General features: G+C 36.3%; 1 protein-coding gene across 1 annotated transcript in view; it reads left to right on the top strand.

Annotated features, from left to right (window-relative positions):
• LOC142239734 (uncharacterized) overlaps positions 1-13101 on the top strand; it is a 387934-nt gene that overhangs the window by 176797 nt on the left and 198036 nt on the right. The window lies entirely within an intron of this gene.

The following is a 13101-nucleotide window of genomic DNA, read 5'->3' as shown; positions in this document are numbered from 1 at the left end:
TGAAAAAACTAAAATTCTCTAAATTATCTGAGATTTACAGAAAACATGTGGTGAGGTTATGGAATTAATATGGGGTACCTGATGATTTCATATGTGGATGGGGAGGGGGACCTCCCCCTTGCCCTACTTTTTGAAACTTGGAAAAAATTATGCGATTTGCTTGAAATTTTCATTGAATGTTGGGGTTGGCATCTAGACAAAAATCCGCTACATTATTTTTCGGTATTTGGTCGGGGAAGGGGACCTCCCCTTTGCCGATTTTTTTTGAAAGTACAAACAAAACTAAACTCCCCCGACTGAAATTTTACGGAAAAAACGGGTTATGAAATTTATATCAGGTTCCTGATTTTTTAATAAAAATAAAAGGGCATAGGGAGACATCCGCTTCTCTTAAGTACATACAGAGAAACAATTAAACTTTACCGAGTTACTTGAGGACTGGGGAGAGGTTACGATATTAATAGTTGATACCTGATTTTGTGATATTTGGACGGAAGAGAGGCCGCCCCTTTAGGCTTATAATTTGTTTGACATTTTCTGGAACGTTTACAAAAGATACGCTACATCACTTTTCGATATTTGGTCGGGGAGGAGGTTCTCCTCTAAAACTGCAAAAAAAAATTAAGTTTTCTTGAAATTTACAAAAGCAGTGGGGGAAGGTTATGAACGAAGAGGCAACCTTCCTTGCCCCACACATGAAGGAAAGTTTTAAGAATTTTCAGGGAAGGTTAGGGGTGCTATTCACTACGGTGTTTGTCGATATTGTATCGGGGAAAGTGACGTCCCTTTAAAACAATAGAGCAAAATTTAAACATATCCGATCTACTTGAAATTTACAGGGAACGTGGGAGGAGGTGATTTAATTTATACATGATTTTTAAATTGGTATATGATTTTTCGATATCTGGTTGGGGAAGGGGAAAATTGAAATAAACTTTGTCTATTTACTTCGATAGAATTTATAGGGACCATTGAGTAGTTGCGAAATTAATATAGGGTACGTGATAGTCCGATATCAAGTCGGAGTGGTGCGAAGGTGGGGAGAGGGTGCCCTTTTGTCCGTTTTTTTCTTAAATTGAAAGTAGAGGGTTGTCCATAAATGGGAACTCGGTACATAATTTTATGATTTTTGCACAGGCTTCTGCCAGACTTCTTTTTAGTAAAGAACTTAAATTTACATGAAATTGGTAGCCAACGTAGAGGGTACATCATTTTCCAACATTTTAGCAAATGTTAATGTGGTAAAATTTTTTACTACGTTTGCTTTTTCCGATTTATTAGATAATATAGTTCTTAATTTTCAGATTTGTTGAGGAAAAGGATACCTTTCCTTGACAAACCACACTTAAAATTCACAAGAAATATAGAAGATTGTCCAACTACTTGAATACAGAACATTATTAAAAAAATTTGGAGGAAAGGGTACACCCTCTCCCGCCGTATTTGTACCTATAAACGAAAAATCAAGTAGTCCGATTTGTTTAAAAGAATTCAAATCTTTTCGAATTTGTTTTCAGCACGAAGGATATAGTTGACTTAGTTAACGCAAAATGTTCCTCCAAATACGCTTCGGAAGGCGCAGCGAAGCGGGCCGGGTTACGCTAGTCATAATATATAATGTTGCAAACATTGAGCAATACTTCTATAATAAACTAATAAGTCATTTCATTCGAAGAAAAAAAAATATTTTTTCATACTTACCACAAAATTTTGATCCAAAAATTCAAAATAAGATTATTCTAAATTCAGTAGATTTTTGGTAACATTTTATTTAAATGTTGGTACATTTTTTTGGCACGAGTGGCAACCGTGACTAGGACACTTAAGTTAAATAAAAAAGCTAACGTTTATACATGTATTCTGATGTGTTCTAAAGGTTCTGGAGAGACTGATAGATAACACCCATAGAAAAACTAATGAGCGGAGTGTACGTTTCAAAACTATCCGTTCATGAAAGTGAATCAACAAATATGTGGTGTCAAACGAAGAACAGTCGGTGGCAAACTGACAACTATAAAATGACACCGTGCGTTGTCAAAACAACAACCAGTGATCATGAATTTATAAAAAACAAGTATATACGGGCGTAAGTTCGGCCAGGCCGAATCTTATATACCCTCCACCATGGTAGAAACTTCTACGAAAGACTGTCATCCACAAATTTCAACTCACTCCGATGAAATTTGCTCCTCCAAAAGGCTCCAAAACCAAATCTCAGGATCGGTTTATATGGGGGCTATAAATGATTATGGACTGATACGGACCACATTTGGCATAATTGTTAAATATCATATACCACCACCACGTACCAAATTTCAACCAGATCGGATGAATTTTGCTTCTCCAAAAGGCACCGGAGGTTAAATCTGGCGATCGGTTTATATGGGAGCTATATATAATTATGGACTGATAGGAACCAATTCCTGCATGGTTGTTGGATACCATATACTAACATCACGTACCAAATTTCAACCGAATGGGAAGAATTTTGCTCTTCCAAGGTGCTCCGGAGGTCAAATCTGGGGATCGGTTTATCTGGGGCCTCTATATAATTATGGACAGATATCGACCAATTTTTGCATGGGTGTTTGAGGCCATATATTAACATCACGTACCAAATTTCAACTGAATCAGATGAATTTTGGTAATTATTTACCGATATGGACCAATTTTTGCATGGTTGTTAGAGACCATATACTAACATCATGTACCAAATTGCAGCCATATCGGATGAAATTTGCTTCTCTTAGAGCAATCGCAAGCCAAATTTGGGGGTCCGTTTATATGGGAGCTATACGTATTTGCAATACCATCCGACCTACATCAATAACAACTACTTGTGCCAAGTTTCAAGTCGATAGCTTGTTTCGTTCGGAAGTTAGCGTGATTTCAACAGACGGACGGACATGCTCAGATCGACACAGAATTTCACCAAGACCCAGAATATATATACTTTATGGGGTCTTAGAGCAATATTTCGATGTGTTACAAACGGAATGACAAAGTTAACCTCCACCATAGGATGGGGGGTATATCCTATGGTGGAGGGTATAAAAATCTGCTACCGTGACTCCAATCCGGATTGCAAGTTTGATTTTTGTGAACGTTTCCGATTCATTTTGTTACCGTCCGTTCATGATTTTGGAACGTAATTTTTCGATTAGTGAACTATCCTAGAGTTATGATTAACTTTATTATCGATAACAGGTCTACTATGATTGTGGCATGAATCAAGGTCATTTCCATGTAGCTGCGTTAGACTGTAACATACACCCACAAAAAAATAGAGAAACGTTTACTTGATTCAAGCCATAGCGATCAAAAGTACGGTAAGTACGGGTTTTCAAATTGTCAAAAACATCTCAGGTTACTACTGGTTACATATGTTACTATTGGTAACTAACATTAATATATAAACAAAACAAATTGAAAATATTTTATATTTTTTATATGCAAAACTTTAAATTTGTAAACAAACTGGCATCCGGATGTACTTGAATTTGGTTGTTTTTATTGTTTTTGTAATAATGCAACTACCTGGGAATTATTTTACCATGACCTCCATAGTGGTATAACTGAAATGGTCCGCATCGGTACATTCCTCGATACAGCTCCGATTCAAAAATCGGAATTATTTAGAATTGGAAATTTTATTGAGATTTGTCTTAAGTAATCAATGATGTCCCTTTAGATCAATAAGGAGAATCGGTGGATACGTCTTGATTTGTTTTTTTTTTTGCAGCTATATACCCAATTTAACCGTGTAATACGATTTGATCCAGATTCCCGGTTGAACTGGAAGATTGTTCATATCATTCCAAATTTTTTGACATACTCATCATATTGACGGATCATCCGAGTTTACTTTTTTGCATAGAAACAAAAAAAAACACGTAGCTCTAACAATTTCAAGTTCGGAGCCGATGGTATTGATATTTAGCTGAAGAAGCGAATAATTTCGCAAGGATACATTAAAAAAGCAAACTGAGACTGAAGCACAAATCTTACACAACTTAAAATGCGAAATTCAAACTCAACTTCAATTAAGGTCATGTTTGAAGTAGAAGTGTGCACGTGAGTAATATTTTACTCACACTCATGCACGATATTTTTTGGTAGGACTTACGTTTACGCAACCCCTCGAAAATGTCGTGGTTCACGAAAAATATCGTGACTGGAAAGAATTTTTGTTTATGTAAAGATACCTATTTTAAGGCATACACCGAGATTCAATGGAGTCACGGTTCAATACCAGTTTCGACTTTTAGCACCCTGCAGCAACATCTGTCCAATGCGAAAGAATATTTTCCACAAAAGGACAAATCATAAAAGAAACGCAAATTCGTATGGTCTAAAGTCGGAAATATATTTTTTTACATATTAACTATTTGCTCTATGAACACAATACTTCTAAGATAAGAAAAATTGAGTAAAGAGTTCTACCATAGTCTAAGTTAAGTCACAAAATCTTTATTATACAAATTTATGTTCAAGAAATTTATTAACTTTTTTTTGAATTTTTATAGAGCTTTTTACCCAAATAAATTTGACAAACATTATTTTCCTCTGCTGGTTAAGCTACACTGAAAAAACAGTGAACCCACCAGGAAGAAATGTTTCGGTTAATTTTAGAAAATTTTGAACATTTGTAGAAAATTTTAACTAAACAGTATTACAAACGTTGGCATCACGCCGATGTCATAAAAATAAGTAAATATTTTTCGACAAATTCAAGAAAATTTATTAGACATAACTAAGTTTTTTCACTTGTTAAAGAAAATTTTGTAGTTTGAAGGAAAAACTTGGAGTTCAAAATTGCAAGAATGTCTTTAGTGATATACGAAGTTCATGATGGACGCATTTTTGGTAAAATTTACAAATTTAAAGAAATTCTGAACTATTTTGTGGAAGGTAGGAATTTAGTTAATCATTATGCTTCATTTGAGTTCATTTTTTTCCTCGGTTTTAGTTAATTTAACTAAAGTAAACAAAAAATTATTAAAGCAAAGGAAACTTTCTCCAAACATAATAATTCCATGAACTAAAATAAAGTTAAATTGGCTTTAGTGAAATAGAGAGTTCACTTTTTTTTGAGTGTACTCTTGTAGTTTAGTCAACACAATGGTTTTAAAGCTGAGATCAAAACAACAAATATTTTTAGGTTTTCCTTAAATTTAACATTCATTCATTTTTTTCTTGCGGGCTGATAAAAAATGTCATAATTTGGGATTCTTTAAACGCCTTTCTTATCCGAAACTAAAAGTAGCTATTGATATGCGTATATCAACGAAAATTATCTTAAAGCACGAATACTGATAAAAAATAAAAGTTATTTGGAATTAGGGGTTTTGTATATTGGGTTTGCTAAAATGTTTCTTTTAAGAGTTAAACATTTATTTCTGGGACTCTACGGAAATTTTAACTTGCCAGCAGGACATCTAGTTAGGTTAGGTTAGGTGGCAGCCCGATTTTTCAGCCTCACTTAGACTATTCAGTCCATTGTGGTACCACATTGGTGAACTTCTCTCTTATCACTGAGTGCTGCCCGATTCCATGTTAAGCTCAATGACAAGGGACCTCCTTTTTATAGCCGAGTCCGAACGGCGTTCCACATTGCAATTAAACCACTTAGAGAAGCTTTGAAACCCTCAGAAAAGTCACCATCATTACTGAGGTGGGATAATCCAACGCTGAACCCATGACCTAATGTATGCAAGGCGGACATGCTAACCATTGCACCACGGTGGCTCCCATCTAGTTGGGTGGGTTATGGGTTTTTAAGTTCAACGAAACTTCAATAATATACTACAAAAGAACGTATCATTTATACATTTCGAAATGTTTATTGTAATTGTAACAGTGATAAAAGAATAGAAGTTACATGCAATACTATAATTTGTTGTAGGTTTTCCATTATTAGTCGTTCACCTCCTTTATTTGCAACAGCTAAATTTCTTGCTAAAATATCAGAACTAGTATCCGCTTTTGTCTTCACACATTTTAAAAAAATTGATTCAATTTTCGTCACTTTTAGACATAAAGTCCAAATATCGGTCTTGCCTTCATGTTGAAACTGATTTGTTATGTACTTTATCAGTAATAGTTCCAAATATTAACAAGTATATACGGCCGTAAGTTCGGCCAGGCCGAAGCTTATGTACCCTCCACCATGGATTGCGTAGAAACTTCTACTGAAGACTGTCATCCACAATCGAATTACTTGGGCTGCGGTAACTTTCGCCGATGACAAGGTATCTTAAAACTTCCTAATACCGTAATATATACCACGAAGTCCATACGTGGTATATATTAAACTTAAAATGGCCGATTAAATACGCATATAATTAAGTTTGACAAAATTTTCTATAGAAATAAAATTTTGACAAAATAAAATGTTGACAACATTTTCAATAGAAGTAAAATTTGGACAAAATTTTCTATAGAAATACGATTTTAACAAAATTTTCTATAGAAATAACATTTTAACAAAATATTCTATAGAAATAAAATTTTTACAAAATTTTCAAAAGTTTTAAAATTTTGAAAACATTCTCTATAGAATTAAAATTTTGACAATACTTTCTACAGAAATAAAATTTTGCCAAAATTTTCTATAGAAAAAAAATTTGACAAAATTTTCTATAGGAATAAAATTTAGACAAAATTTTCTATACAAATAAAATTTTGACAAAATTTTCTATACAAATAAAATTTTGACAAAATTTTCTATAGAAATAAAATTTTGCTAGATTATTTTTGCTCGAGTGGCAAGCATGATTATGAACCGATATGGACCACTTTTTGTGTGATTGGGTATCGGCTATATATAACTATAGACCGATATGGACCAATTTTTGCATGGTTATTAGCGGCCATATATTAACACCACGTTGCAAATTTTAACCGGATCGGATGAATTTTGCTCGTACAAGTGGCTCCGAAGTTCAAATCTGGGGATCGGTTTATATAGGGGCTATATATAATTATGGGCTGATATCGACCAATTTTTGAATGGTTCTTAGAGACTATGTACTAATACCATGTACCAAATTTCAGCCGGATCGGATGAAATTGTGTGTGGATATATAATTATTGACCGATGTGGACCAATTTTTGCATGGTTGTTAGAGACCATATACTTACACCATGTACCAGATTTCAGCCGTATCGGATGAAACTTGCTTCTCTTAGAGCAATCGCAAGCCAAATTTGGGGGTCCGTTTATATGGGGGCTATACGTAAAAGTGAACCGATATGGACCAATTTTTGCATGGTTGTTAGAGACCTTATACTGACACCATGTACCAAATTTCAGCCTGATCGGAAGAAATTTGTTTCTTTTAGAGCAATCGCAAGCCAAATTTGGGGGTCCGTTTATATGGGGGCTATACGTAAAAGTGGACCGATATGGACCAATTTGTGCATGGTTGTTAGAGACCATATACTAACACCATGTACCAAATTTCAGCCGGATCGGATGAAATTTGCTTCTCTTAGAGCAATCGTAAGCCAAATTTGGGGGTCCGTTTATATGGGGGCTATACGTAAAAGTGGACCGATATGGCCCATTTTTAATACCATCCGACCTACATCAATAACAACTACTTGTGCCAAGTTTCAAATCGATAGCTTGTTTCGTTCGGAAGTTAGCGTGATTTCAACAGACGGACGGACGGACGGACATGCTCAGATCGACTCAGAATTTCACCACGACCAAGAATATATATGGGGTCTTAGAGCAATATTTCGATGTGTTACAAACGGAATGACAAAGTTAATATACCCCTATCCTATGGTGGAGGGTATAAAAAACTAGCTAATAAATTGCCAATTGTCAAATTTCTCATTAAGTTAAACTCTTTTATATTAATATTCATTAACATTGTTATAGGTTTTGTTAATATTTTTTTATACCCTCCACCATAGGATGGGGGTATATTAACTTTGTCATTCCGTTTGTAACACATCGAAATATTGCTCTAAGACCCCATAAAGTATGTATATTCTGGGTCGTGGTGAAATTCTGAGTCGATCTAAGCATGTCCGTCCGTCCGTCCGTCTGTCCGGCTGTCCGTCCGTCTGTGGAAATCACGCTAACTTCCGAACGAAACAAGCTATCGACTTGAAACTTGGCACAAGTAGTTGTTATTGATGTAGCTCGGATGGTATTGAAAATCGGCCATATCGGACCACGTTTACGTATAGCCCCCATATAAACCGATCCCCAAATTTGGCTTGGGGAGCCTCCCGGAGCAGCAAAATTCATCCGATCCGGTTGAAATTTGGTACCTGATGTTAGTATACGGCCTCTAACAACCATGCAAAAATTAGTCCATATCGGTCCATAATTATATATAGCTCCCATATAAACCGATCCCCAGATTTGACCTCCGGAGCCTCTTGGAGGAGCAAAATTCATCCGATCCGGTTGAAATTTAGTACGTGGTCTTGGTATACGGTCTCTAACACCCATGCAAAAATTGGTCCATGTCGGTTCATAATTATATATAGCCCCCATATAAACCGATCCCCAGATTTGACCTCCGGAGCCTCTTGGAGGGGAAAAATTCATCCGATCCGGTTGAAATGTGGTACCTGATGTTAGTATACGGTCTCTAACAACCATGCAAAAATTGGTCCATATCGGTCCATAATTATATATAGCCCCCATATAAACCGATCCCCAGATTTGACCTCCGGAGCCTCTTGGAGGGGCAAAATTCATCCGATCCTGTTGAAATTTGGTATCTGATGTTAGGTTAGGTTAGGTGGCAGCCCGATGTATCAGGCTCACATAGACTATTCAGTCCATTGTGATACCACATTGGTGAACTTCTCTCTTATCACTGCGTGCTGCCCGATTCCATGTTAAGCTCAATGACAAGGGACATCCTTTTTATAGCCGAGTCCGAACGGCGTTCCACATTGCAGTGAAACCACTTAGAGAAGCTTTGAAACCCTCAGAAATGTCACCAGCATTACTGAGGTGGGATAATCCACCGCTGAAAAACTTTTTGGTGTTCGGTCGTAGCAGGAATCGAACCCACGACTTTGTGTATGCAAGGCGGGCATGCTAACCATTGCACCACGGTGGCTCCTACCTGATGTTAGTATACGGCCTCTAACAACCATGCAAAAATTGGTCCATATCGGTTCATAATTATATATAGCTCCCATATAAACCGATCCCCAGATTTGAACTCCGGAGCCTCTTGGAGGAGCAAAATTCATCCGATCCGATTGAAATTTAGTACGTGGTGTTAGTATATAGTCCCTAACAACCATGGAAAAATTGGTCCATATCGGTTCATAATTATATATAGCTCCCATATAAACCGATCCCCAGATTTGACCTCAGGAGCCTCTTGGAGGAGCGAAATTCATCCGATCCAGTTGAAATTTGGTACATGGTGTTTGGTATATGGTATCTAACAACCATGCAAAAATTGGTCCATATCGGTCCATAATTATATATAGCAAAAGTCATCCGATGCGGTTGAAATTTGGTACATTTTGTCAATATATGGCCTCTTTAGTTATATATAGCCGATGACTTATTACACAAAAATTGGTCCATATCGCCAAAAATAATCTACCAAAACTTTATTTCCATAGAACATTTTGTCAAATTTTATTACTATAGAAAGTTGTGTCAAAATTTCATTTCTATAGAAAGTTTTGTCAAACGTTTATTTCTATAGAAAATTTTGTCAAGTTTTTATTTCTATAGAAAATTTTGTCAAAATTTTTTTTTTGTCAAACTATATTATATACGTATTTAATCGGCCTTTTTTGTTTAATATATACCCCGTATGGGCTAACTTACAATTTAGAAGACAGTGTTAAAAAGTTTTACGATAACTTGCCATCGACAAGTGTTATCGCAACCCAAGTAATTCGATTGTGGATGACAGCCTTTAGTAGAAGTTCCTACGCAATCCATGGTGGAGGGTACATAAGATTCGGCCTGGCCGAACTTACAGCCGTATATACTTGTTTTCTGTTAGTTTGGTTTAACAAAATTTTAGAATGGGGGCACAATGAAATCGATACAGTTTTTGGGGGGCGCAAAGCAAATTGGGTTGGGAAGCTCTGTTCTATACTAAGCAATAGTCGTATTCGTGTTTTAAGGAAATGAAATCTCACTCCCTCCCTCTCTCTCTCTCTCCGCTCGCTAGCTAATTCAAAACTCCCAAATTCCTCTCTGTCCCTAATGACCCAAGTATTATTTGGCTTGGTCCTAATTTTTCCAAAAATGATAATTTGCCAAGAAATTATTTAAACCCACCAGCGTGGTTCATATCTAAGTTGGAGTTATAGCACAGGATGAGCCCCCTATATGGAAGAACTTCCTTTTTTACTGGTTATATTCTTTTGTGCGAATATAAAACCACTCGGGACAGCAGAGTGGTATAAACATTTAGTTGATACAATTTCTCGATATCAGCAAAGATCAATCGCTTAACTCTTAAAAATTCGTCAAACTCATTTGTATGGAAAATTGCATCCATTTGTTTGTAATGGCCCATATATTTATCACCAAATGAAACTTAGGCAAAAAAAGAATCAGTTTAAATTCCACAAGAACATTGATTGATATATAGGGTTCTTACAATGTTTCAACTCCTATCAATCTAACGAATATGTATTTCAATATTACACTAAACTACCAGTACCACCACTGCAGCAGGAGTAGTAACAGCATGTAACCTTACCTTTGCAGTTAGTTATTTAGCGGAGCAGATCAAGTGCATTGGTGGTGGGTCGGTTTATCATTTGTGCCTAGAGACGACAGCACCTTGGTTGCTATCGATCGACAATTGTATCTTGGTCGATATCTGCTGTAACAATTGCCACAATTCAAATGGTTATGTTAATGGGATTCTTTTTGTTCTCTGTCTGTCTCCGATTGGAGATTTGGTTTTGTGACCCGTTTGTGACTCCGTTGTTTTTTGATATCGCTTTGATAGATTACATTTATTACCATAAAAAATCAATGTTGTTTTTGTCATTTTTCTCTGTTTCGGCATTTACGATTGGCAGGCTGTTGGCCTGACCGTCAGTCTGACCAAACACTAGCCACTGGCCGATTGGCCATAGGAGCGAGTTCGATCTTTCTGTCAGCGCTTACGAAATTTATGCATCTCTTTAATTTAACAAGATCAACTAGATTGGATAATGTCATGTACAATGTCATATGTTAGCATTAATGTTGCTAAGCCAGCCAGCCAGCCAGCCATCCAGCCAGTTCTCGATCGATCGCCTATCTTGGTTGGTAGTTCGTTTCAGTCATATCGTTAGTCTTTTTCTTGGTCACTCACAATCGGATGTTGAATTCTTGGGAGCTTCGGTAATTGTGCATTAGTTGGACTTTGTTCTTCGTTTAGTCCTGCTGCTGGACTTGACTGCAGGTATCCCCCCTTCCCATGGTCGTTGGTGTTATCCAGTTAGCTACTGTTGTCTACAATGGTCCGATTTAATATCCACCTAAATTGCCAAAAAAAACTAAAGAAGTGTAACACCAACCATACAACAGCCACACACTGAGACCCTGAAACCTACACTACAGAGTTGCCATTAAAAAAGATACTAAAATATAAAGCAAATATGAGGCAGGAAGCAGAATTAGATGAAAATAAAACGGGAAAACTCTCATCGATTTCTGAAAGTACGCATGGTTGTTGAAAGACGTATACTAATATACTATTTCAAGGCTCAAAAAGTCAAATCTGGGGATCGGTTTATATGGAGGCTATACCTAAACATAGTCCAAAATGATCCATTTGAAATCCCACATAAGGAAATAACAACTAATTGTGCTAAGTTTCAAGTCGATAGCTTGTTTCGTTCGGAATTTAGCTTGAATTTAGCAGAAGGACGGACATCTCTAGATCGACTCAGAATTCGCCATGACCCATGAGGTCTGAGAACAATATTTCGATATGTTACAAACGTAATGACAAAATTAATAAACCTCCACCATATGCACGCACGGAAAAAACAATATTTGCACATGTTTACCGCAGCCATTTAATGCTTGTTTAGATCACGTAATTTTCGCTAAAACCATGTATTTTGTCTTTTTGAAAAGAATGTTCTATCTGAGAAAGGGAGTCACCGTGGTGCAATGGTTAGCATGCCTGTCTTGCATACACAAGGTCGTGGGTTCGATTCCTGCTTCGACCGAACACCAAAAAGTTTTTCAGCAGTGGATTATACCACCTCAGTAATGTTGGTGACATTTCTGAGGGTTTCAAATCTTCTCTAAGTGGTTTCACTGCAATGTGGAACGCCGTTCGGACTCGGCTATAAAAAGGAGGTCCCTTGTCATTGAGCTTAACATGGAATCGGGCAGCACTCAGTGATAAGAGAGAACTTCACCAATGTGGTATCACAATGGAGTGAATAGTCTAAGTAAGCCTGATACATCGGGCTGCCACCTAACCTAACCTAACCTACACGGATGAAAAAGACTGTTTTTCATATGTTTGGCTATAAACATTATATGTTTGGAACACAAATTTTTAAACACAATATTTTTGAGTGCAAGCATATAATGTTCATAAACTAGCATAACATGTTTGGGACATATATGTTAATATGCTAGAACATATTATGTTTGGGACATAAAATGTTTGTAAATATAATATGCTTGGATGCAAACATATATTAATTTATAAATAGCCTATAAACATATATGTGTTTAGTAGCTTGGAGCGCTATTTAACAGGGAGCGATATGGAATTAAGTTGGTGGTTGTTGCTTGTTATTACAAAATTAACATTTTATTTTTCCTTGGGCAATTGATCAGCTACTTCTTTGATCCTTACAAACTGTGTGGTCCGCTGTTCGAATCCCCGTCCGGCAAAAGGTAAAATTAAAATAAAAAAAATCATACAATTGAATAATTTCTTCTACAATGTTTGTATTACAGAAAAAGGTGCTAAGAACTAAAAAATCTCGTGGAAGTGAGAAAGATGTGGGGGAATATACAATTGGGCAGAAACAAAATTTTGAGCATTCAGATCGAAAACCTATGTTGTTAGCACCTGTATTACCTGTTTATTTTCATAATTCATTATGATTGTAAATATATAAATA

Source organism: Haematobia irritans, chromosome 5, assembly GCF_050003625.1.
Source record: "Haematobia irritans isolate KBUSLIRL chromosome 5, ASM5000362v1, whole genome shotgun sequence".
NCBI lineage: Eukaryota > Metazoa > Arthropoda > Insecta > Diptera > Muscidae > Haematobia > Haematobia irritans.
The sequence above is the reverse complement of the archived record's forward strand: the minus strand, read 5'-3'. Positions and strand labels throughout refer to the sequence as shown.